General features: G+C 50.6%; 1 protein-coding gene across 4 annotated transcripts in view; it reads right to left on the minus strand.

Annotated features, from left to right (window-relative positions):
* Positions 1-20718, minus strand: part of CNTFR (ciliary neurotrophic factor receptor) — a 200008-nt gene that overhangs the window by 136192 nt on the left and 43098 nt on the right. For 2 of the 4 annotated variants that reach the window (XM_039700753.1, XM_039700755.1), the window contains exon 3: positions 11144-11249. The gene's annotated coding sequence lies outside the window, so the exon portion shown is untranslated. Of the gene's footprint in view, positions 1-11136; positions 11250-20718 lie in introns of all 4 variants that reach the window. The other 2 variants (XM_039700754.1, XM_039700756.1) reach the window with 2 other exon arrangements.

A 20718-nucleotide genomic window follows, 5' to 3' on the forward strand; every position in this document is an offset into this window, starting at 1 on the left:
GCTGGCTTCTTCCCAGAGAGACAAGTAAGATGAGAAGACAAAGTCACCCCCAGGCAGAAGCTAAGAACCTCTGGCTGCTCAAGCCCTCGCTCCTCCTCCACACACTGCAAGGGGACCAACCTTTAAAATCCCTTCTGTTCCTCCAGCCCTGCATCTGCTCTGGTGGAACAAAAATGTGGTCCCTTCATAAATGAGACTGGCCCAAAAGCTGGCAGCATGGCCAGACAATTTTGCTCCAGGGCTTCAAGTGCTGGAAGAGTGAGGGAGAGGGCTGCACCCTCTCACAGCTGTGCACACACGTGCTACACACGCAGGGGATGTGCACATCCCCTTCTGCTTCCACCACAGATCGCTCCTCACTAACCATACTCCAGGATCACTCAGGATCTCTCCCCCCAACTGCCTTCTCCACTGTAATTGTCTTTCCTCATCCACCATTGTAAACAGGGATTATGAAAGAAGAGAAGAGATTAAGCCTCTGCTGCAGATTAACCTGCCATTGTCCTTGGTGACAACAGGTGCCAGACATATGTCTGTGCCCTGTGAGGATCCTCAAACATGCTCCCTGTGTTGCCATAAGACTTTCAGGGAGATAGCATGAGACATCATCCTCCACCCAACCTTATCAAGCTTTCCTTGTGCTCCTAGCAAAAAAACCAAGGAAGCGGAAGTAGTGCACTGTGTGCCCCTGCAAGGTGCCAGAGACAGAAGCTGGGATGCAACCTGCTGGCATCACAGGAAAAAATAGCATCAGAGAACCAGCCAGGCCCTCAGGTGGACAATGTTAAACCTGATGCCCCTGTGGGACTCTGCACACCCACCCTCTGCCAAGCAGCACAGATTCACCGCGTGGCAATGCCAACTGGAGGAAGGATGCTCTCGTCCCAGGGAAGGCACAACCAAGCCCTAGTCTGCAGCCAAACTGCCCAGGTGCCCTGGCTCCTCGCCCTAAACCAGGATACCCTTTGGCTGAGCCACATGCTTGGGAAGATGATGCCTGTGCAAATCTTAGAGACAGGGCTGCTTTTGTTTACAGGCTGCTGGCAATGGCGCTGCGCACCCCACATCCTCCCCCGGCCAGGAGCGAGCTCCAAGAAAGGAAATTACACAAGCCAGAAGGTTTGATGGAATGAACCCATTGGGCGGCTTGAAGATAGCTATTAATGGAGAGCTTTCTCTAATTGCTTTTGTATAATCTGGGGCTGCTAGGCGGAACTGGGTAATAAATGAAATCCAATTACATTTTCTCTCAGTATTTATTTTATTAAGTAGAATTCATCAGCTGATGAAGGGCCCCTCGAGGTAATGGCTCATGACCTAGTGGAAGGCACTTTTTTTATTATTATTATTTTCCCCACTTGGGGAAGCAGATAATTCCGTTTCCCAGTAAATGCAGACTGCCTCCCCTGCACTGTGGGAAGCACAACAGGTCCCAGGGCAGCACGGATCCCACACTGTCCTCCCGAGTGGGATCCCTGCTCTGACTGCTGGAGTCCCAATGAGCACTACAGGTGATTACACCCCAGCTTCAGCACGCCAGCCAGAATGGAGATGGATTTACAGCACACAGCATGCAGAGGGGTGCAGCAGGGACCAGTCCCACTGGGAATGCAGCAGGAAGCCATGTCAGCCACGTCTGCTCCCCAGGAGGCTGGACTCTGGTGCCGGAGCTGTTTCCCTAGGACAAGTCTCCTGTGCAGGGCTGGGAGTGTGGGCTCTGCTTGGGCCCAGAACCACAAGTGAGCAGGCTGAAAACGCTGTGAACACCAGCAGCCCAGATCCATCAAATCCAGCCCCAAACTCCAGCACATCCATGGAGCCCTGTAAGCTCTGCAACACAGCACCTCAACCACCACCTGCTGCTGGTTTAAACCCAGTTACTGCTGGTGCAGACACAGTTGCTGCCATAAAGGCTGCCCATCAAGGTCACCAAAAGCACCAGTCCCACACAGAGATGCCTAGCCAAGCCTTGTGCCACTGCTGGCATGCTGGCATCAGCAGGCAAAGCATGTCAGGTACTGGCAGCATTGCAGGGCACTCCATCTACCAGGCAGTTTGCTGGAAGCCATAGCACTGCAGAAGAACAGAACCCAGGCACTGGCACAGTGCCTTTTCTGTGGTATGAGAGGCAGCAAAACCCACTGTGGGTCAGGAGAGGTTGCTCCAAGTGTATCCTTACAGGCTCTAGCCAGCATCCATCCCTGTGGAGTAGGGATGGCATAAGACCCTTCCACCTCCTCCCTCCACACCAAAAAGCATCAGAAGGGCTGGGGTGTGCCAGTTGAGCATGGGGTCTGGTGCAGCACTGTTGCACTTCTGCTGGAGCCCACAGCAAGGATTCCTCCAGCAGGCAGGATTCCTCGGGGATCTTGCAATCAGCTGCCGGGCTTTTCACCATCCCTCTTCCTATCCAGTTATTGACTGACGTTCACCCCTGGCTCCCAAACCCAGCGCCGACAGCCGCAGCTCGCCCGGCTTTCACTGCCATCTTGTCATACAAACAATTTATCACCCGCCAGTGAGTGCTGTTACAGGCGACAGACTCCAGTGCCCATTAATTAACAGGAAATACTGAGAGAGGCATATACACATGCACAAATCTGTCTGAGAGGTTTCCTACAGCATCCACTGCGGATGCACCCACGTGCTGCCACAGTAAGCACAGGCTCTGGGAGCCACAGCAGATGTAGCCAGCAGCAGCCAGGCTCAAAACAAAGAAAAAACAACATTATGATGAAGAAAACCAGCTATGGAGGTGACTGAGTAGCATTTTATTCCTGAATAGTAAGAAACTACTCATCTCAAGGAATTGAAATAAGGGGGGCGATTTGAGAACAGGGGAGCAAGCAAGCCACACCCCAGCTGCTGAGAGTTTGGGGTGAAGGCAACACCACAGACACCTCCAAAGGGCTTGCACAGTCTTTTGCAGCAGGAACAGCTAATGCTTTGCCTAGCCTTGCATTGGGGCTGAGGTGTTCTTGGCTGCTGTACCCCGCTTCCAAACCTTCCAAGGCTCCATCAAGGCAGGATAAGCCCTGTCCCCCATCAGGGCAGCAAATCCAGCAGCCTTACACATCCCAGACCACAGCTCAGCTGCACTGAGTGAATGCCTGCCAGAGCCTGAGCCCTCATGCTGCTGGGCCAACTAAAAATAAATGAGGTGTGGGTTCACAGAGAGTCAGCGTCAGGTTTTAGAAGTGCTGTGTGTCGCTGGTTTTGCTGCAGAAGCCAGGAACAGAGGATAAGGAAAAAGGGCTTCAGAGGGCAAGGAAAAAGTGTTTCAGAGGAATCTTCTGAAACTTGTCTGGCTTTTTGATTTGGGAAGAAAACCTAAAACCAGTTGGAAAGGAGATCTAAACATCATGTCAGAATCCAGCTCTTCATCTTTTTCGCAAGTGGGCTTTCACTTTCCTCTGTGAGGCTATTTGCCAAGCACAACACAGAAACACAAGCTATTTGCGTTGATCCAAAACTATTTTTCACCAAATAAGCCATTCATCTAAAATCTTTCTGCCCAGCTCTGCTGCAGGAGAAATTATCTGCTCATGGCAGACCATGATTTATGCTTAAATGAGCATTTGTGACTAACAGACAGGCTAGATTCATAGTAAAATGCATCATCAATAAATCAGTCAATCACTTCTGCCCTCAGCTCAAGGCTGAAGTCTGGAGTAACTACTCAGCACTTTGTCAACCTTTACTCCAGCAAAGTCTGGGTAAGAGACCTCAGGATTTAGCCTATTGATTGCTTACTATTGTTTGTGATGCCCTGCATGCTTCAGACATGCTCCCTTCAAGCAAGATTAAATACCTGGCTTATGGCATTGGGATTCAATGGAAATTATCTTTTACAAGCATGGGAACAGACAAGTCAAATTGCCCTGTGCAATGGTCCATGGTGGTGCAGAGGTGCCCTGAATCCCCTCTGTGCTGCCAGCAAGGGGGGACATGTCAGTGCTGACTGTGCCTGGGGCTGGCATGGTCAGCCCCACGGCTGGAGCACATTTCTGCAAGTTAAATGCAATTTTGGCTGTGGCTCCAGAGTCTTTTGAGGCTCTCAGCTCTGCCGGTAGTGTTTTGTTGCAAGAATAATAGAGTGACAGCTCCCCGGCAGCTTTGAGTAGCATCCCCAGCTCAAAGGCACCCTTAATACCTCTGCCAAACTCCAGCCTGTCAGTTTTCACATTTGTTTGAAGTTAAGCTGATCTAACTTGGGTGAGTGGATGCAGACAGAGTCACTCAACCAAAGCCAAAGAATGTCTTGGACACTCCTCTGCCCAAGGGCTGGTACTTGTCCTCCACACACCATCAAGGATATTGAATGTATTAATACAGATGGAGATAAGTGACCATCCTGCCCCTCAAAAAGGGCAAGACTGGGGTATGTGCACCCTCCACAACCATAAAGTAAGAAAACATAGCAACCATTTGCACAGCAAAACACCTCTTTATAACGCTCTGAACACCACCTCCTCCCAGGAACCCCCACATCTCTCTGCAGAGACCACTCTGAAGACAGGGAAAAAAACCTTCAACAACTACAAACCTGCCATTTCTACAGGAAAAAAAGAAGAAAGAAAGAAAAAAAAAAAAGAAGCAGCAGCCTGCAGAAGGGAAGGACCTGGCAATTCAGGGAGAGGGGGGAAGAAAAAGAAAGTTACAAACAAAGGATTTACTGAATCCCAACCCAGACCACCAGCTGTTCTCCCATCCCCATGTCATGCCCATGTACCAGAGATGGCATACTGATTCCCAGGTTTCCTCCATACATCCCACTGTAAGGCAAACTGATTTCTGATGCTTGTCCCGCCTTCTTTTATTTCTGCCAGACCTCCCCCTCTCCTCTGGGTACTTTTCCTGCTGCCATTTGTTCCTGTCCTTTACAGCTCTGCCTGCTGTCACTCGCATAACCTTGCCTGTTTGGTAATTTGTGGCAATAAAGTGTCACTGTGGGGAAAAAATACAGCGTCGCAGCAGCATATAAATCTCTGATCCATAAATTGTGCTGCTCCCCACCTGCATGCCCCTCCTTTCAGATATAAAGTGCAATGATTTGGGGCAAGAGAAAGAAGAAAGAGCCGGTAATATGTGATCTCAGTGAAGGGCAGCACTGAGGTGTCCTCACTGGGGGCTGTAATGAGGGCTGAGGGACTGCTGTGTGCTGTAAATTGCCCTGGAGACATGGGCCCCAGTCCAGGCTTGCTGGAGCTATCCAGAGCTTAAAAAGAGTGATCTTAAAGGGGGAAATAATAAATTAAACATTGCTAAAGAGTGCAGTCAGTGCTGCTGTCTGCTTCCTCTTTGAGCAACCTCAGTGGTGCTGAGCAACACTGGGAGTGCCTTGGCCATGGAAGGGATCCAGGTGTGTGCAGAGGAGCCTCCCACTCCTCTTCCCACCTAAATGTAGGACCCTGCCCATCTCCATCACAGCTGAACAGCTCCTCCCACCTCCAGCCACTCTCCCTGGGCATTAAGGGGGACCACAAGGAAGGAGGTCTGCACTTTTCCCTCCCATCTGATGCCACAGATGCCCACTTTACACACATATGCCCTCCACTAGGCTGACAACAGCTCCCCAGGTCTCAGAGCCAGGATTCAGTGGGGTAGCTACCACCCCAAGCAAATGCATCTCATGTTTGTGGCCCCATGGTTTCCAGCTTTACTGGGCAGAGCAGCAGGCATCCACCACCAAGGCCCTCCAGGAGCCATGAAACCCACAGATCCATGACACCTTCTGAAATGGCTTTAGAGGAGTCCAGCCCTTCTTGATGGTGGTTATTTCTTTGAATTGGAATACACAGCTTGCCTCCATCAGAGCCCTACAGGTCACACTGTAGATCAGCATCCTGGGCCAGCTGTAAGACGTCACCTCCAGCCCTGCTGCAGCCACTCTCCCCACCACAGCTCCTGCACCAGACCCTGCAGAATGTCCCACTCCTTCTCCCCTGGTTCTTGGCACACTGGGGTGTCACCCACCATCCATCCCAGAACAGCAGGAAGACTTGCATTAAAGCCTTCTCCTGAAACTGACATCTTTCTTGACATCTACAGCTCACCTGAGCAGCTAAGCCATGACTCCTGTGAATATAAACAAGCAGGAGGGAAAGTGCATTCACGAGACAGATAGCTTGGGGAAGTATCATCACCCACTGAAAGCCCATATGTGGTTTTGTTACAAACGTATTTGCTTCCTGCCTTGCCCACTCATCAGAGGAATGTAGGAGCAGAGCTGAGTGGCACCCTGGAGACAGACTAAAACCAAACAGTGCTCGGAGGGCTCCGCAGGAGCCGTGCAGGAGAACACATTATGGACACCCTGGGGAAGAGAAATCTCCTTTCTCCCAGCCTTGGGAATGGCACACAGCCAGGATCCATCATGCACCTGTCCTGCACCTGATCAAGACTAAATAAATGTTAATGAGTGTTAACTAAATGAATGAAGTCAGGTCTTGGTCCCCAAGCCCGGCTGTATACAATATCTTCCCTCCTGGAAGGGGGGAATTCACTAAGGCCTAAAAAAGAGCACTTACTGTGACATTCTCCAGCTCATTGCTGTGGTTTGGTTTGGGCTTGGGTATAGGAACACCTACTCTGTGCCAGGGTGGTCCTGCCAGCTGCCTGCCCAGGCAGCACAGGGATCAGCAGCCGGCTGGGCTGTGGGAGCAGAGGCACAGCCAGCACGACACACAGCACTCAAACCACATCAAGACATTGCCCACAGTTTCGGGAGCCCCAGGAGAAGTCCCAGTGTTACTTAACTGCAGGAAATTCAGCCAGGGCCACTGAAATATCCAGGGAAGCTGTTGAGGACACTGAGCCAGGCTCGTCACAGTAAACCATAGCAAGAAGGTAAGTGACAGTGGGCATAGAAGGTTCCCACTGGATGCTAGATTTTCTCTTCTTTATCTAGGGTCAGAATCAAGAGAAAACCAGCACAGCACCTTTAACAATAACACTCAAGGCTAGAGCAGAATGAAACCTTTCCCCTTCTCCCATTGCCAAACTCACTACTACAGAGACAGAGCAATGTATGGAAGGGAATTAAGGACAGCTCTGTCAACTGAGCACCAGCATTCCTTCACACCAGGAGCAGAATCTGGATAAACCATTTCACATCACCCTTTCCACCATCTTCTCAAAAATCAAACACTCATGTAACATGTATGTGCACATACACTGCAAGACCTGAGACAACTTGGCCTGGGGAACCATTCCAAATATGCAGCTTGCATGACTGGTCCTGATCCAAGTATCCTTGATAGCTTTTGATAAAGAAGGAAAACTCATGAGATACAACATGTCAGTGGCGACACCTTGGTGCTTGGGAGGTTTAGGGTGAACAGTAGGAAAAAATCTCTTCTCTGGGAGGGTTGCACAGCTGAGAGCCAGGTATTCAAGGAGATGGAGGATGCCCACGGTTAAGCCATGAACCCTCAGCTCAGCAGCCACACCCTTCTGATATGACATCCACAGCAGCTCTGCTCTGGAGCTGCAAGGGGTCTGCAGGTCTATGCAGATGCAAGAACAAGATGAAGGATTATTGACCTTATCTTGGTCACCAGCTCCAAGGAAAGATCTCTCAGCCACTTCATTCTCACTATCTAAACATCAGATCCTTTCTTGAAAGAAGGCAAAAGACCACCTAGAAGCTGTACTGCTTGGGGCTGTGCCTGGGGGGGACACACCTCAGCCACCTTCAGATCCAAACACTGCTAAGCACTCAAAAACTGCATCAAGTGACAGCAGCAAAGCTTTGGCAAGACATCTGTCCATCTATAAATAGAGCTTAACTGTGTGTCCTTATCACAGGGCTTTGATGTGTTTGGGGAGAATATTTTCTTCCCCTTCACCACCAAGTCCCAGGCAGCACAGATAATGGGCTTGAATCGATCCAGCTCAAGTATTGCTAAACTTCCTACCACTGTGGCAGCATGCCAGCCTCAAATAGGACAAGAGAACATGTGTCTGTTCAGAGCCAACCACAAGGAGCAGGCAGAAAATTGCTTTAGGCTTAAAAAAAAAAAATAAAAAAGGTGCTTTTTGCAGATTTGTAGATCAATCTACAATGTATTTTAGAGGTTTAAGAAAGTCAATATAAACAAGATATATCATAGCTGCACAAGAAGCTGAGAAGTTGTATTTCTATTTATGCTGCTACTGGCACTCCAGCTGCTGGCTCAATGTCCTGCTGCAGTCCCACACCACTGCTTTTCCAGCAGGAAAGCTGAGGGAAGGGGCTCCTGCTGCCGCTGCAGTTCATCCCCCCATTGGTTTTAGCAGCACAACTCAGCCCTGGGGCTGGCTGGGGTCTGATGTACCTGAAGTGTGTCACCACTGCACCTTGTGCCCTGCTTGCAGCAGGGGGGCACAGGAGGACACGGGGAGGGCAGTGGCCAGGCTGACCTGCCACCAAGTGCAGCTTGTCCCCTCAGGCCCTTGTCCCCACAGGCTCAGCACACAGACTGGCTCAGCTCTCTGGGGACTCTCTGGGCAGTGCTGAGACAATCCCTTGGCATTCGTTCCTCAAGCTGGTGTTGCTGCAGAGCTGCAGTGGCCTGACCTCTACAAACTCATCCCCAGGGACGTGACAAGTTGGTTCCCTCCCACAGACACGGCTGCCACGTGCCCACCATTCCTCTTGAACCAGCCTGGCATAACCTGGGAGAGGCCTTGCACAGATCTCTCTTCCACCCTTCTGCCCCCTCAGCTCCACTGCAGGGCACTACAAAGCATATTCAGAATTTTTATCTCCCTTTGTTATTACAGTCAGTCACATACCATGCCTTATCAAACCAGACCTAAATCAAGTCTCTGCCTCTCCCCAGGTCCAACATAATATGTCAGCCATTAAACATGCAATTATCCTGCATTTACAAATCCATGAGAGGGTCTCATCCCCTCGTGGGCAGGAGTGCTCACATCCCTGCGGTGGAGCCTGTCCTGAAGAGCCACCAGGAAGTGGATCCCACTGGAACTGACCACACCCATTTCTGAGTCTCCATGACCCATCTCCTGGCTTCCACCCTCTGCCTCAGAGGGTGAAGAATAAAGTGTGCATCTGGATGGGAAAGACTTGGCTGTACACCCTTGGCCAACAGGAAGAATTCCCTGGGCTGTGGGATGCCCAGCTCCAGAGACCATCTGCCCCAGAGACCATCCAGGTGTGGGAAAACAGGTCACCCTGCAACAGAGGAAGCAGAAACCAACTTTCTACCCTTCCTACACAGCTAAAACTTGTGCAAATTCCTGCCACACATCCCACCAAATCCTTTGGGAGCAAATCTGGGAGAGGAAAGCAGTGATGCAGGGCAGGGATCCGCAGCTGACACACTGAAGCTGGCAGGAGCACCAGCCTGCTGATGCTTCTCCAACCCCCTTGCCAGGCTCAGCTCCTCTAGCAGCACATCATCTGGGCTGGACTCTTACTCATCTGCTGCCATGCACAAGCAGGCGTCAGGGGACGTATCACTGCACAAATCCGAGGAAGAAACAAGCAGCATTAACTGGTAGCACGTGTGCGTGGAGACCCCTCAAACTCTTTTTTCCCTTGCTCCCATCTGCTCTGCTCTGGGCCACTAAATCCAATTCAGCAGTGCTCAGAGCTTGTACCAAAGCTGCGACACATTTGTCAGATCCCTGACTAGACCCATGGCTAATTTTACAACGCTAATTTATCTCACCATATTATATCGCTTTCATTTCATCCCCCCAGGATCCCATTACTGCCAGTGTACCTTGTAGCCAGCATGTAACAGTAATTGGTATTATTAGCGACGTACCCTGCTCGAGCTGCTCTATTTGCAGAGCTGCAAGGAGTCCCGTGGGTGGGCTGATCTACCTCGAGGATGGGGAGGGAAGGAGTCCTTGTTCCATGCTGCTCCACCAAGGAGCAATGCCAAACGCAGGGTTTTGCTGCTGCAAGCATCTCTGCATGCCCAGACCCCAGCCCACTTCGTGGCTCCACCAGGTGTTGCCCACCCCTGGGCTCCTTTGCCTTGACCTCTTAACTCCAGGGCAAACAATCAAGCATGCACACAGGGAGAATTTCTTGTCATTGTTTGTGGGTTAAAGGGTAAAGGACTCTGCTTATCCAGGGTTGAAGGGGCTGCAAAACAACTCTGGGAAGCATGATGCAGGGGTAGAGGGCAGGGAAGGGGCACAGGGAAATTCATCATTCAGGCTATTTTGGTCAACAGTGTCTCCCCTTCGGTGTAAGCCATTGCTTTCTAGGATCAACATAATTAAAGCCATGCAGTTTTAGCTAAGTGAGAGGCTGCACTAGTCAAACGGTGACAATTCCCACTTAAGACGTCCTTGTCTGGCATTTAGAGACTTGTTAAACTTTAATTCATCATTTTCTTTTCTCAGGCACAGCACCAGCAAGCACTGGGCTTCCCCAGCACGGCGCTGCAGGGTCTGCATCCCCAGGTGGGGCAGCTCCATCTCCAGGCTCCTTCCCTGCTCCACCATGGCTCAAAGAACATGATCCCAAACCCCTCCTCCAACAGCACTCTGTTACCACAGCCCCATACTGAGTGCACATGTAACAGGCCTTAGAGGGGATGCAACCTCTTGCCCATGACTGCTGGTGGTGGTGGTCTCCTAAGGGGATGCATTCCTTTCCAAGATAAGCCCATGCACCTTACCCCCGATGCTGCAGCCTGCCAGGGCAGGAAAGCAGAAGAAAAAAACCCACCCAGCAGAGCTCCAAGTTGTGTTTGTCTGCAAGAGGTGGCACCTCACCTTCCACCACACAGCTGGGCTGGGTGACACTTACCTGCTCCAGAGTGATTCAGCCACGACACGGGACCTCTGCGACTGTGGTCTGTGCACCTCTGAGCTGCCCAAAGGGCTTTCAAGTGGGAGAGCTCTTTTTGGAGCAGTTGTCCATGGACAGACCACAACATGGAATTTTCCAGGCTGTTCACCCATACTTGCCCCTCCACATCCTAAATAACCACTCTCAGCATCTGGCCTCTTTGCACAGCAGCTAAAAGGCACACATGCCAGAGCCAGGAGCAGCCTTTGGCCACACTTTAATAAACACCACCATCCTCACCAGAAGACATGTGTCCTGCACTCCCACAAAACACACTAACTCAGAGACAAGCTGGGTGAGCAAGGTTTTTAACCCACCTCTTACCTCTCCACCAGTCCAGAGTCCTTGGGGTGTCCCCAACTTCTCATAAACGTCTGGGTAGTTCTTCTGGGCTGCTTGTCCAACCCTCGCTGCTCGGATCTGGGATTTTCTTCAACAAAACAGAAGAGACAACCTGTCAGGTTACCAGGTGAAATTCTGCCATTGCTTCAGCAAACAACCAAGGTTGGGGGCATCTGTCTCCCAGCCCTGACAGCTGGGGGTAACCGGTGCGAGCACAAACCTAGTTAGAAGAAGAGCCCTCCCACAAGAGCGTCACAGTCCAGCCCCAAAGCACGTATTTGCTTAATTATTTCGATTCAGAGACATGAAATGGGAGAGGGGAAAAAAGACCCCTGCAGCTTGGGGCATCTCTGATCTTCTTTAAAGGCAGACAGCAATGCTCCTCAGACAGAACAGCACAGCAGCACCACACTGTCAGCCCAGCACCAAGGCATTCGCCCATGAGGTCTTGTGCTGCCTGAGCCCTAATCCTGAAAAGCCTCACACACGTGTTAAACGGTGCAGGGAGAGGCCAGTCCCACTGAACCCAGGAGCGTGAACAGGAAAACATGCCTGCATGGCTTTGCAGCACAGACACCGAGGACTGGAAATGGGAGGAGGACTTTCTGTGCTAGGTCTGACACGCTGCCTGGTGAGATGGAGTCAGAGGCAATGGTGTAACCAGTGGTGCCCCTCCTTACAGCAGGAAATACGCTTTGTGTGTTAGACAAACAAATTATCAGTAGAGATCTGTGCTTATTATCCAGCTCTTGTGGCTGAGGTTGTGTTGCTCCCCCTACTTTTTAAATGCTTTGAAGGAAAAAAAAAATCTTATGGCTCTGCATTATTAAAAATGAAAAATAGGAGCCAAAACCTACTGGCAAGAGAAAAGTCTGGGACTCACTCCTGCAGAGATTCTTTCCCAAGGGTGACAGTGACTCCAAGACTGGAACACCACAGGCTTTAATTAGCACCCAACCCTCAGCTGATGAGCTTTGCCAGAGTTCCTCCCAGGACCTCATGCAAAGCCTGAACAAGCCAACGGGAGGATGCTGCACAAACCCAAACTACAACCCCCACGTCTACCTCCTGCCTGCCTACAAAGCCTAAATAAATAAATGACGACCCCCTGAAACTACACGTTCCTGACAGTGAAACCCTCATTTGCAAAGTGCTTGGAAATAATTACTAAATTTTCCCAGAGTTTACAAGGAGGAAAGCTGACTGTTTGTCATGCCGGCAGCCACAGTGTGCCTCAATTTATCACACTTGTCAGGTGTCAGCCACCAAGAAATTTAACTCCAGCTGCCCCAAGCTCAGCACCCACAATGCCCCATCATTCAAAACCTGCTCTGCCAGGCACCCCAGGGCTGAGGAGTGACTGGCAAGGAGGGGAGAGGGCTGCTCCCCACCAAGCTTCCTCTGTGCAATGCAAATGTAACTCTTTGGTTATTTTTTGGAAGCATTTTTGGTTGTGGGTGTTGGGTTTTTTCCCTACCCACAGATGAAGTGGAACAGGAAAGGAGACCAGGCTACAGCAAGAGATGAGGCTCATTTATCATCACCTGCCAGAGACCTTCCTGGGCTCTAACTCCAGCTTGGTAGGGACCTGAGAAGAGAGACTGAGCTTAGCAGTGAGTACCCTCAGGGAGATAGTGCATTATTATGGGTACAAAGTGCAAAATCCCAGTGCCTTTTCTGAAAGACATCTCTGAAATCTGTGGAAAGGAGTGACATTCTCTGCCACCTCTGTGCCCTGCACTGAGCTGGATGAGCCAGCCCTGCCACAGGTCCAGCAGCCCAGCTTTCCACATGGAAATCAAAGCATGACTTGCTTTTTAGGGGCTTCAAATTGAGGTCAAACTGGTTTTTGGAGGAACTCAGTATGTCCAAAACAGGTCAGCTGAAGGATCTGACTTGGGGCATGAGTTGCTGCTGAGCCAGAGGGAAGATCTGTGAGCTGTGCTTCCCCATAATAATGGGACAGCCTTGATGACAGCTCAGGTGGGCTCACATAAGGAGCAAATGTCATCAGCCACAGAGCAGGGACAAGTCCTGGTCAGGTCCCTGCAGGAGGGCTTGCATCACTGCTGAGCTCACCCTGCATCACCAGGACTTGAGTTCTCAGCAACGCCATGGTCAGGGCACTTCATCAGTGTGACACCTGTTTTATACGGCCTGTCCAGGCTGCCCCACGGAATATTCCTGCTTTGGCCATTTCTGTAGCAACAAGCTGACTTAAGAGAAACCTGCCTGCAAAAGCACTACCTTTTTAGACAGGTCCTTGCAGAATGCTGGAGGAAGCCCAGCACTCATGGCATGCTGCATGTCCCACATAATGCATCTGCATGGTGCAGCAAGGGCTAATGGATAACTGAACCACTTGCTTAATGGAAAAAAAAAAATCCAAACACACGCCATTTGCCAAAAATCTCTCTCTCCAGCACAAGCTGGGGCTATGCTGATCAGGGATCCACGAATTCTACTTGCACCAACAGAAGGGACCCAACATTTCCCAGCAGGGAGGCATCCCTGCAGGAGCTGGGGGCACAGCTCCTGCTCCCTGCACATGCTGTGGGTGACACACCCACACAGCAATTCAGAGCCTCGCCACTTGGCGAGGGGAAAGCAGATTTTTGTGGTGTCAGCAACAAGCAGAACCCTGATGCCTGGCTCAAAACCTTCCCCAAAACTGTCAGGCCCAGTTTCACAGCACAAAGATACTGGAATTTCTTCAGCACAACTGCAAGAATTTTTCTGCTTTTTTTTAAATTTTATTTTTAACTGTGGATAAACTAATGCCTTCCCCCCCATCCCCAACCCTGTTCTGAGAGCAGCTTAAAACTCTTTGCTAAAATTTTCCAAAAAAATTCAGCCGGAGGCAGAGACATGTGAGGTTTCAGTCCAAATGGTTAAAGGCTGGCGTAGTTTCAAGCAACTGAAGACAGGGGCTTATAATCAGAAGTGTCAGGCAGCCTTAATTATATTATTTCCTGAAGGAAATAGTTTTCCCTGCTGAAGTCCAGGAGTTATTAAAAAAAGTTGACCTCACTGGAACCAATCAAGATGGAGACAAGAAGCCTGTGATGGATTCTTAAGGCAGGCGTGTTCATGCATCTGTATTTTCAGGGGTCCAGGAGTTTAGGACAGGTGTTCCCAGACAGGCCTGGCTTTGCAACAGCAAAGAGCCAAGACCCAGGATGCAGAGCCCCCTCCCATCCATCCTCATGGGTGCCCTGGAGAGGGGCACGTGGGAGCCCCATGCATCCAGGGAGGGTGCTTGCCTGTGCCCAGATCGATTGCCTCGCCAAGGCGAGCGAGGAAAAACAGCCGGATGCTTTGTAGCTGTCAGGAGCACACAGGCTTTTTGTCCGTGTCTTCCTCTGTGCCCATAAATAAAAGTGACAGCAACTTTATTTAGGACTTCTTCCAGTTAAGAGGGGATGGAAGAAAAGTGAAAAATTAAATCGTAGCTCAGCAGAGGCAGAGGGGGAAGGTCCTGGAGGCACAGCTCAGGCTGTGCCACTGCTGCAGCAGCCTGGGGTGGTGGCAGCCCTCACTCTCCAAAATCAGCCCCTCCTCATCCCCGTCAGTGCACCCCTCTCCCCTGCCCTTCCAGGCACAGAAATCCCAATCCCAACCCAATTCCACACTGTATCCTCTGCCTTCTGCTGCCCATCCACTCCGCAGGGCAAGCTGACAGATTCAAGCATCTGGAGTGAGTTGAGGTGGAACAACCATGTCTTCTTACATCCTAAAAGAGACTGAAACAACCCCCAAATCATCCAGAGGAGAAAGCCACCTCTTCCCTGCACGTGTGCAAAGGTTGTACTGGTAGCACCAACAGCTGCCCTAAAAGGCAGCTCAGCCCTGTGCAGCTCACCAGCGTGGCTGAGCAGGGAGTGCAGCATCCCCATCAGGAGCCACTACCACAGAAAGTCCTGTCTGTTTGGCTATAACCTCCAAGGAGTATTTTACAACTGAGGAAAGACCCCTTTTCCATAAAAAGCATGAGAAGAGACTCAAAGAGCGGGAGAGGAAGGAGAGGAGGGAAGGCTGCTCTGCAAGAGGGCTGAGCACCCTGCAGACCCAGCCCCCAGCAATGCCCCAGCGTGAGGGAGCACAGCCAGGGTTTGAGCATCCCAGTCTGGTCTCCCCCAGCTCCCTGCAGCCTCTCCCAGCAGCACAGCACCTCGTGTCTCACAGCGGTATTGCAACACACGGGTAACACAAGCTTTGTTTCAGCCTTCATCCTGCTTGCACCAGCGCTGAGCCAGAGCTACGCCACAAGCCAAAATCCAGCTCCATAGGGACTGTATGATTGTGCCAGCTCCCAGGTGCTTAGGGCCTTGACTGCAGCTTGTCTGGAGTTGTGCCATGCACTTGCACACAAACACAAAAACTCAGGGCAGGTGTGCAGGAAAGAACCCCATCCCATCTCGGGGACGAGCCCACCCCATGCAGAAAGGTTTAGGGTGGAAGTTGTGTGCAGGTCCCGTGGGACAGAAGCTGCCAGTGACCTCATGGGTTTCTTCCACTGCTGCCCTCTCCGCTGCCATGAGTCAGAGATTAATGACAGGCCATTTGTCAGCACCGGTGGCATCATTGCCAATCTCATTTCTGAGCAGACATCTGACCTTGCTTGCCTCCCCGAGACCCATGTTACCGCATGGCTCCAGCAGCCTCCTGACAGCTCCCAGGGGAAGCAACACAAGGCAGGGAACTGGGCTGTGACAGCTTGATCCTGAGTCAGGATGCACAGACAAACAGCTCAGGATGAGCAGTGAGTGTTTGTCAGCTTGCCCCACTGTCCTACCCCCCTCCCAGCTGGAACCCAAGAAAGGGCCTTTCTTACTAACCACTGGGTTAGGTTTTGGAGAAAGGAGATCTGTGTCCAAAGATGAGGGCATAGGCAAAGCAAGCCTTGCCTGAAATTCTGGAAGGAAGAGGAAAGAGGGTGTGGGGACATATGATCTTTTCCCCAAGCCTGCAGTATCTGTGTCTCTGCCCACACTAGCCAGACAGCTGAGGGATCCATGTGCAATTCCAGATGTGGCAGATTCTCCACAGTCAGCCGTGACCCAGACTGAATCTTAACCCAGATCTCGCTCAAAGAGGAGACCAGGTAAAATCCAGACCCATCCTGCATTCCTGAGCAGGACCTGTACCCATGTCCTGAGGAGTAGATGACCTGTGCCTCAGGGTCCAGCACTCCTCTGCCCCAAACCAGGCCGTGTGGTCACTGTACAGGTCCACTATGTGACTGTCACTTGGCCACCACACACAGTTCTGGTCCTCACAGAGAGGGAACAGAGGCACAGGGGAAGCTGAAACAAAGCATCTTCTGCATTCCAAGAATACCAAGGCTTTTCAGCCTGGGAAGAAGGAGGAGGCAGGGCTTACTTAGCTGCAGGACCTTGGGCTAGGCACAGTGTTGGCCAAAGCATAATGTCCACACCGCTCCCTATTAAACAACATAAAACATTTTTTTTTTTCCAGAGGAGCAGAGAATATTCGAGAACAGGTCTTCTGACAAGTGCTGGTCCTGATGCAAGCTTTGCCTCCATGCAACCCTCAGCCTTAGACAGCCAGATGCATCCCCACCAGGAGGGATGAGACAACCACCAACACAGCTCCTCTTCTGTGCCAAGTCAAGCCAGTCCCAGCTCTCATGCTTCTCAGAAGGAGAACAAATTAAAATGATGTGGAACTGGGAAAAGACCCACTTGGTTAAGATGAAGAAATCAGTGCCATTAAACGTCATTAGAATAATATGCCCAGAAAGCTTCATAAAAGGAGATACCATATGATTGAATGCTCTCCAGACCCTCATTTTACACAGACCCAAAACATCAGCCCAGAGCCTCTTTTAACAGCCAACTCTCAAAACAATCAGGTTTTAGGTTTTATTTTTTGATGTGTTGGGTTTTTTTTTTCCTGAGGAGCTTTTAGGTCTGCAATTGAAACTACAATTCCTTTAGTTCCTGGAGGGGGGAGAAAATAAAAATCATTTTTCATTATGCTGAAGCAAATGGCATTTTTGCTTGTCAAAAATATTTGACACAACTCTGACATACTTGACCAGACATATAAATAAAAGAATTAAATCCTTCTGCTTCAGAGCTTAAGAAAAACCTGCTGTCAGTCCAGCGCTAGTACAAGCTCTCTCCTACAGGTCACACTCCCTGGGGGTTGCCAGCACTATCCTGGCACTGATGCTGGGATAGAGGGCAGGTACCAGCCACACCAGCCTTTTCATGCAAGTAAAACCCCTCTGCTCTCGGAGACAGGATCAGCCTCCCCTGGCTCAGGCAGCACACAGCCACTCCAGCAGCAGGGAGGTGAGCAGCATCGATCCCTTCCCTCTCCTGCCACCATCTGTGTGTGATAGCAGCATCGACCCAGCAGCACTGGAGGCTGCATTTCCTCGGCCACCTGGGCTGTGCACCAGCCGCCTTCCCCATCCGTCGTGTCAGCGAGGCGGCCGCAGACGCCGTGACAAGACACAGAGCAGTGTCGGAGCCCATTTCTAAATCCTTCTATCCTATTCAAGCCAGAGAGGCTTATGTGTATGGATTTATACTGTTTGCCCCAATATTTAGCTACTGAGCTGACTAATCTGTGTGCAAGGAAAACCACGGCTCAGAGGCTGAGCAATCTACATCATTCATCATTTAGATTAGCTATTGTCTTAATCCTCTTTAAACTACTGTATAATACATAAGGGAATGAATGTCCTATATGCTCAGGATATGCAGAAAAAACCCAGGCTGAAGCTCAGAAACTTGTACAGAAGTGAGAATGACAAATCCTACCAAGCCATAGAAGGAAAAGTGAACTTGTTGAAACCCCTGACAGATGGTTTAACTTCTTCTTGCTCTCTCCACCCTACCAGCCTTTAATTATTTCCTAGCCAGCTTCCCAATTACTTCCCAGGCAGTTTCCTAAACCTCTTCTGTTCCTCTCCCTTCATACAACCCCATGATGAGCTGTGGGCCCCAACCTGCAGCAGCCCGTGCCACGTGGACTCTCTGCTGCTCCAAGGATTTGCATCCCTGTGCCCTGGGAGCCGGGACATCCCACTCCAGCCTCAGCTGTGGCTGTGCTGCCCTCAGAAAGGCAATGGCTCTGCCCAGCCCAGGGCCACGCTTTGGGCCATGCCTGCCAAGCAGGCAGGCTCGGGTCAAGGATTAAAGCCTTGCTTGGCTATCCAGGATCGTGCCACACATCGTCCGGCCAGAGGATGAACAAAACCAGGTTTCTTTATGGCAACAGCGAAGGGTTCAGGGGCAGAGGGAGGGACAGCAACAAGGCAGTGGCAAACAAGGCTTTAGTTCACTGCCTGCCGGAGCTGAGGGAACTAATAAACAGACAGATGAGCTAAATTGTCTTCTGAACCTCTGTATCAGTATTCACATTACAGAGCCTGCTTCCAGCAATTCCAGCATATTAATAATAAATGCTACATAATTACAGCAGACTTGCTTTGTCCTCTCTTTCTGTTTACTGTCAATGTCTCTTTAACCCTTTGCAGTCCACAGCTGGCTCTCCACTGGCACCAGACCCTCCACAGATGGCACAGCCCTGGCATCACTGATGGGCATCTCTCCCAGCTCCCTCCTGGGCTGGCTGAGGTGCACGGGGAGTTGAAGGAAAGCTCAAGTGCTGATACCTCTCAGTAGGGATCACTTTTTACCTGTCAAAGCCCTGACAATCTTGCTGCAGGCAATGGAAAAGGTGTATTTGAGGCCTCAGGAGCACCCCCAGGCTGGGATGAGTTGGGGACTGTGCAAACAGTGTCTGCAACACACAGAGCTGTAAAAAGTCACCAACAGCTTCTTAACAGAAAAGAGGGTTTATGGCCGCTCCTGGTTTTGATCCCCTCCAGACTTGCAGCTGGATCTGCCTTCCCCACACACGTTTTTGGGGTATCTGTACCCACTGGGACTCTTACTGCTGCACCCATGGTCCTTGGGCTGTCGGTGACGACAGCCACCTGGGATGCAAACACACTGGAAGTGGGCTCTGGAGCAATCCCTGAAGGACAAATTCCTGGGGACACAGAGGAGATGACCCACACAGGTGCCAAGTCTGGCACCCAGGCAGGGAAGAGCAAAGGTTTTGGACAATCAAGTTTCAAACCAAACACCTCCTGTGTTTGATCAGTGGCCGCATCCCCCATCCTCAGCAGCACCACAGCCCCACACAGCTGCTCTTCCCAAGTCTCCTTCCTCACAGACAAGCTGTGCCAAAATGCCTGCCTTGTCTCATCATTTCTTGAGCTGATCCAAATGAGAGTTAAAGACCCTCTGGCACTTTTCCCCTGAATTTTCGAAGTATTTAATCCAATGTAGCTGCAAACTGAACTCTGGAGCCTGCTTTACTTCCCGCAGGACTCTTGGTAAGTATTTCTTCCTCAGTTCCAAGCAAAAAGCCCCAAAACTCTGAAAAAAGGCCCACATTAACAGTGCAATAGCAGTTTTTATCTGAGCACAGGTTTAATTTGCACCTTTCAGGCTAGCTGTCTCTTTTCCAGCCTTGCAGGGAGGCTGCCATGGCTCCTAACGTGGCTTCAATAAGAGAACAAATACCTCAAATGGGATTTCTGCAAGAAACCAGCATGCAAAACAAAGTATGCCTGCCTTCCAGTGCAAATTAACTCAGCTTCTGACCCGACTGCAGACCTTTCCAGACAGGAGACCCACTGGACAGCAAACGAATGCCAAACAACTCAGATGCAAATCTCTGCCTGCACAGAGAGCCTCAAATGCTAAGGGAGAGCCAAATGCTTGGCTCACACAGCTGGGCACTGAAAAGCCTTGAAATGGAAAAACACAAACAACTTAAACCCTGTGTGAGCCTTCACTCACACAGGGAAGGCTAGGTTGGAGTGACATAAGAACATCCATCCCTCAGACACCATGTCTCCCACTCCACCTGGGACATGCAGAGCATCCCCCCGTGCTGACATCCTGCCATCATTTTTCAGTGGTTCCCACAGCTGCACACATCCACTTCGCATATTCTGTGCCAGCTCTCCTCTGCCAGGTGAAGCATAGAAGATTTTTTTTTTCCTCCCTGTAGTACACAGACACTTTTTTTTGATTCCTCAAAGAATGAAACAGCAACTGGTCATTCAGGAATAATCACCAAAGAAAAAGGAAGACAGCACTTCTGTCCCAAAATGAGTACAGGCTCCAAGAAAAGTGGGAGGGACAGATGGGAGCAAGACACAAAGGCAGGAGTGCTCCGTACCACTTACAAGGAGCATGCATGCCAGAGAAGGATGGAGCAGAATGGGGATTGGGAAGAAATTACATCCAGCTCTTCCTTCGAGGACAGTACCAGGAAGAGTACTTGGAGAGCAACATACTACACAGTTAAAGCTAGCAGATCTCCCCAGGGTACAAGGAAGGGCTAGTTCATTCTGCTGGGTGGCCCTGGGTTGATTGTATCTCTGCTGTCTCTTCACTCACTGCCACTTTTGGCAAGCAGCTCCAATTTCTACGTGTCAGGGACCCGTGCAAAGGGCACTCAGCAGGCTGGAGTCCCCTCACTCCGTCACAGGTACAGCCAGC

Source organism: Passer montanus, unplaced genomic scaffold, assembly GCF_014805655.1.
Source record: "Passer montanus isolate IOZ18808 unplaced genomic scaffold, ASM1480565v1 scaffold143, whole genome shotgun sequence".
Taxonomy (NCBI): Eukaryota; Metazoa; Chordata; class Aves; order Passeriformes; family Passeridae; genus Passer; species Passer montanus.